Raw genomic sequence first — 6,643 nt, 5'->3', positions numbered from 1 at the left:
ATTCGAACTTTGAGTAATTACAATGAATCTGTAGTTTGTTTTTCAGAATTGCTGTTTTCAAAAAAAAATTAATCCTAGCATTCCGTGGGGTGTGGGAGGTCTTATCCTTTTCTGGTGTTTTCTTCAGTTTCTTTCTTTCATGTCTTAAAGTCTTCGTTGTAGGAGTTCCTTGCTTAGATTTACTCCAAGATGATTTGGGGACCATTGTAAACAAAATTGTTCTCATAATTTTTTTCTCGGTCTATTTATGTAGGCACATAAGAAGGCCACTGGGTTCTATGTGTTCATTCTGCATCCTACTCTTGCTGGATGTGTTTATCTGCGTAGGAGTTTTCTGACAGAATTTTCTGGTCTTTTACGTGTAGAATCATATCAGCCATGAATAAGGATACATTGACTTCACCCTTTCCTGTTCATCTTTATCGCCTTCGCGTGCCTTATTGCTCTAGCACAGACTGCAAAGCTCTATATTAAGCAAGAAGGGAAAGAGTGGGTGCCTTTATCTTGTTCCTGCCTTCAGTGAAAACGTTTTGAGGTTTCCTGTTTAGGATAATGCTGGCTGTGGGCTCGCTGTTTATTGCTTTTATTATGTTGAGATATGGGCCCTGCATCTCTAAATTCTCCAGAACTTTTGTCAAAAAAAGAAATGGGGTTAACTGATAAATTGATGCTTTTTTTTTTAATGTGGCACATATACACAGTGGAACACTCTTCTGCCATAGAAAGATTAAGAGCCCATAATTTACAACAAGATAGACAGAAGTGGATGACTCCATTAAGTAAAACAAGTCACGTACAGTCTCACCCCCGTGGATAATTGTCCCTGTCTTGGTGGTGGCTGTCCTTCAAGCCTGTGCTCTTCCTAGAATGCCAACTTACATGAAAGGAACATTTTCTCTAAATAAATAAATGTTTAAAACAATGAAATAAAACTGGAGCTTACTGCTTAGTGTGTGTGGCTTTACCGAGATGCACAGGAACCTCGATGGAGAATTACAAGGTGAGTTAGTGATAGATATATGGGTATTATTATTATATTATTATAATTTCTTCCTTACAGTTTGCTGTAAAGGTAGAGCTTAAAACAAGATCCTTTGTTACCTCACAGTTCCTATGAAATAAGAGTTCTTTGCATCTGAAATCCAGAAAAAGTGTACCTGGGCTCCCTGCTCCAGGCTTCACACGGTGCAGTTAAGGGGTATCACTGAGGGTGGACTCTGAGACCTCAAAAGACCACATCATTCCCAGTTAGCTCTCTCTGCCCCCTACTTGTGGGTTTGGATGTCAGCTCTCAGCTACTGCTCCAGCACCATGCCTGCCTGCTGCCATGCTCCCTGCCAGGATGCTCCTGGACTCTAGCCCTTTGGAACCATAATTCCCCAAATTAAATACTTTCTTTTATAAGAAAGAGAGAGAGAGAGGGAGGCAGAGACAGAGACAGAGACAGAGACAGAGACAGAGACAGGAACATAGAGAGAATACCAGGGTGAAGGCATTGTTTTTCTGCCTGACAACTTGACTTCTACCTCACAGGCCCAACGCTGTTGCAGGGTGGGGGCGAGGTGACACACTGTTAATTAAAGTGTGCAGTCTAGCTGACACCTGATAGTACTGCCATGTCCTAAGGCACATAGTGGCCCATGTGTCCAACTTAAAGGACAGAAATTAAAAGGCCCGCAACCTGAGCTCACAGGCTCCCCTGAACTGGGCTGCTCCCCGGGGAACACAGCAGGCAGAATCCGCGTCTGCACATTCAGTCCTTGCAGAAACCTAACACCTCCTTCTCCCTGGGCCAGCGCCACCAGGAAATTAACACCCACCCAGGTACATGGACGGAACTAAACTGAACAAAAAGACAGCTGCTCTTACCTTTCTTTTTTAATCACCAGCACACAGCCTCAGGGATTACGGGCTTCGGGGCGATTTGGGGAGGATTATTCTTTCATTAGTGCCTGGGGTCAGTTCCAAAACAATGTCATAGGAGTCTTTTAAGATAGCCTCCCCATGCCAATAATGCATCCTTTCCATATCTGAAAGGTTAAGTGTTGTAAGCCTCTGGCTAACTACTCACCAGACTCCAAAATGCCTATTAGTTATTAATAGAGACAACACATAAAATTATTTCTGCCCTGAGTTTTCTGGATGTCTATGAGAAGATCATTCTTGATCTCTATCTCTAATAATAAGAAGGTTTGGGGACTAGACAGGTGGCTCACTAGGGGAGAGTGCTTGCTGTGCTTTCAAAGGACCCGATTTCAGTTCCCAGCACTCACATGAAAACTCATAAGCATCCGTAAATCCAGAGCCTGGGGACCTAGTGCCCTCTTCTGGCCTCTGAGGGCACTGCACACATGCGGTGCACATATGTACATGCATACATACATACAGGCGAAAGATTGTTACAGATTCTTAACAGAAATTTGATTCCCTATAGTTGTTATCATGCCTTTTCCTAGCTAACCCAGGGAACACACATACTAAAAAACAAGTGAAGGCTGGGCACGATGAGACTGGGAGAAAAAAAAGGCACATGTTCATCAAAAGGTATCTAAAGATAAGAAAGCTTTAGTCTTACATATAGAAAAATAAACTGTATCCGCAGGCTGCCTGTGCATTCAAGTCCTTTGCACGTTTCCACTTTCATTCATTCAGCAAATATTTTAAGAGTCTTTTTTTTTAATAGATGGTGTACTAAATAAATGAACGTAATTTTTTTTTTTAAAGAACAATTTGCCACCAGCAAGACTTGTACTATGGGAAATAATACAGCATGTTCTTGAGCCAAGAGGAAAATTATCTCAGATTGGACCTCAGAGGAACGGGAAGAAATAAAGAGCAATGAAAACTCCATTAACTGTGTCCAACAAAATGAGTTCTGATTAGGTTTAAGTATATGTTGAATGAAAATCCTTGAAAATAATGACAGAGAAACTGGGAAGAGTTGGGCATGGTGGTGCACACCTTTAATCCCAGCATTTGGGAGGCAGAAGCAGGTGGTCTACAAAGCAAGTCTAGAATAGCTAGAGCTGGTTTTTGCACAGAGAAACCCTGTCTTGAAAACCCAAAAGAGAGAGAGACAGAGACAGAGACAGAGAGAGAGAGAGAGACAGAGACAGACAGACAGACAGACAGACAGAGAGACAGAGAGAGAGAGAGAGAGAGACAGAGAGAGAGAGAGAGACAGACAGACAGACAGAGAGGAGAGAGAGAGAGACAGAGACAGACAGACAGACAGACAGACAGAGAGGAGAGAGAGAGAGACAGAAAGAGACAGAGAGAGACAGACACAGAGAGAGAGAGAGACAGAGAGAGAGAGAGAGAGAGAGAGAGAGAGAGAGAAAGAAAGAAAGAAAGAAAGAAAGAAACTGAGAAGAGGTAATGGAGTCAAAGTAAAATGGAATCTGCCTAAGGAAGAAAAGGCTCAGTGAACACAGTGCCTTGACCTGGTAAAGACGCGAGCAGCACTGTCTAGGGTAATAGCTACAGAATGCTCCAAAAGTACATGATTTTCATTACTAGTGGGAGGGTGGGCTATGCAGTGGTGGTGCATGCCTTTAATCCAAGCACTCAGGAGGCAGAGGCAGGCATATTTCTGTGAGTTTAAGGCCAGCAAGTTCCAAGACCCCCAGGGCTACACAGAGAAGAAAAACTTGTCGCCAAAAAAAAAAAAAAAGGAATGGTGGAACTTAAGTGTTAAAATCACCAATCAGCCCAAAATAAAACAACAAAAGAGATATAAAGACAATGCATTCAGATATGTACGTGAAATGAATGGCAGGACGGCACAGAGCTAGGAGGCACAGGTTAGGATTCTTTGACTTAGATTTACTAATACAAAGCACTTATACTCTACATTGTTATTTAAATGCAATTTGTATCAACTGCAAATATATTTCCCCAAGTAGAGAGGAATAAGGAGAGGACCTGGAAGTGACACCACTACGAAGCTGAGCCAGTAGAGAAACTGGAATCTTAATGTTCAGCTAAAAACCACAAAAGAAGCAAAGTATGGTGTGGTCCAGGTCTGCGATCCCAGCATTCCAAAGGTGGAGGGTGGAGCATCAGGAGTTAGAATGCTAAAGTATGTTCTCTCTGTTTCTAGTCTGGGGGTTTTATAATGATTAAGATGTTGAGCCTTGTCAAAGGCTCTTTCTCTGTTGATCGAGATGATCAGGCAGTCTCCACCCTTCAGGCTCCTTCTGTGCTGAACCACAGGTAACGGTCTGTCTATGCTGAAACACACTTGCATCCTTAGAATGAAAGTAGCTTTGATCATGCGTATGTGCTGTTTGTAGAATTCCTCCAGGAATGTTCCTTCCCTTCCAATTTCAGAGCAGGGTTCATAAAGTGTTGAGGTCCGCTCTTCTGTAGGCCTGGCAGATTTCACCAGTGATTCTATCCGGTCCCAGGGCTTTTCTTGTGGGTCGACTTCTCAATATTGCTTCAGTCTCATTACCTATTATAGTTTTTTGTTTGTTTGCTTGGTTGTTTTTCAAGGGAGGGTTTCTGTGTAGCCTTGCTTGTCCTGAGCTCAACTTGTAGACCAGGCTGGCCTCAAACTCACAGAGATCCACCTGCCTCTGCCTCCCTCAGTGCTGGGATTAAAGCGTGTGCCACCATGCCCTGCTCACTTTTTTTTGTTTGGTTGTGGTTGTGGTTGTGGTTGTGGTTGTGGTGACAGGATTTCTCTGTGTAACAGCCCTGGCAGTCCTGGACTCATTTTATAGATCAGGCTGGAATCCTGTTATAAATTTTTAAGGTGTCCTCTTAATTTATTTTTAGTAGGTCATATGTACCTAGGAATTTATTCATTTTTTTTCTAGGCATTCCAGATTTGTTTGTTTAATGTTTTTAAACTAGTACTGTTATCTTACTTCATCGGAATCTGTTATTATCTCTCCTTTTTTATCTCTAATTTTATTGATTTAGTTTCTCTCTATTGTGTTTTTGATTATAGGTTTGTCAACCTTTTTTTCCTGAAGAATGAATTCTTTGCTTGATTGATTCTATATATTGCTTTTTCTCCATTTCATTATTTCATTAATATCTGCCCTGGTCTTTATTATTTCTTGCTACCTACTGTTTTAAGTTGTTCTTTTGTCTATCTGAGCTCTTTCTGGTTTGTCTGTTTTGTTTTTTTATTTTTTGTCTGTTTTGTTTTTTTTTATTTTTTGTTTTTGTTTTTGTTTTTGTTTTTTGAGGCAGGGTTTCTCTGTGTAGCCTTGGCTGTCCTGGACTCTTTGTAGACTAGGCTGGCCTCGAACTCACAGAGCTTCGCCTGCCTCTGCCTCCCTCAGTGCTGGGATTACAGGCGTGCACTACCTCACCTGGCTCTTTTATAATAATTAAGGTACATATAAGGTAATAAGTTACCAGACGCCAGATACTATGCTGTAGAGGAGTTTATTAAGTGAGCATGGGGAGAGAAGGAAAGGGGGAGGGGTAGCCCAGAGAGAGACAGAGACAGGAAGAGAGAAGAGGAGGAAGAGCAAGTAGAGAGGGGGCCACATGGACAGTTTGTCCTTCTATATGGCCCAGGACAGCCAAGCCTACACAGAGAACCCCCCAAAATTGTGTGTGTGTGTATACACACACACACACACACAATTATCCTATGCCTTTCTGGTTTTTAGGGTTGCTGAGAAGAGCTCTGCTGTTACTCTAACATCTTTGCCTTTGTGGTGGGTTGTGGGTGTTTCTTTGCTTTGTGTTTTTATTATCTGGACTATTGTGAAGAAGTTATTCTCCGATAATGCTTATGGTTCTCTAAATGTCTCGTGTTTGGATGTCTATTTATTTCTCTAGATCTGGGGACTTTCTGCTTTAACCTCATTGAGCAGATTCTCTGTGCCTTCAATGTTTATCTACACTTCTTCCATCCTGTAGATTCTTAGGTTTGGCATCTTGATTATACCTCAGAGTTATGGGACATTGTAATCAAGCCTTCTCTCTCCCTCCCTCCCTCTCTCTCTCTCTCTCTCTCTCTCTCTCTCTCCTGGTATTTAGATGAAGTATTTCCTCAATCTTGTGCTCCATCCCTAATCAATGTTCGTTTTCCTGCTTGGTCCAATCTGTGGCAACTGCACTGTTTTTGTTGTTGGTGGAGCTTTTCATTTCTAACATTTTTGGTTTTGACTTTCGCTTTTCAGAATTTCAATTTCTTTACTAACTCTGCCCCATGTTACCTTCTCTCCCATGCTTCTAATCTTTTCATCTATTTTGCTAAACCTTTATTTTATATATATATATTGCTCCTTTTCTCTCCAGGACCTAGCCTTAATTTCTTGTCTTTTGAGTCGTTGGTTGTTTACTGGCAACCTGATGAATCTTCCTGGGCATTTACCTACTTCAGTATCTTTGGATTCAATGTGTGACATACTGTGATCTTCTGAAGAGCCATGTTGTCCTGTGTGCCGCTTACTGCTGTGGCAGAATACCTGACAAGAAGCAACTTACTTGAGGAATGGTTTATTTTGGCTCAGGGTTGAAGGGATGGGAAATCATGCCCATGGGAGCATTAGGCTGTTGGTCACATTATACTCACTGTCGGAAAGAGATGAAAGTTGGTTGTCCTTACATCAATTTTAAACTCTAAGTCATTTGAGAAAAAGACAAGCAATGTTGTGAGTATACAGCGGAAGAT

This window comes from Acomys minous, assembly GCF_964271855.1.
Source record: "Acomys minous genome assembly, chromosome: 1".
NCBI classification, from domain to species: domain Eukaryota; kingdom Metazoa; phylum Chordata; class Mammalia; order Rodentia; family Muridae; genus Acomys; species Acomys minous.
Note: the sequence above shows the minus strand (reverse complement) of the source record.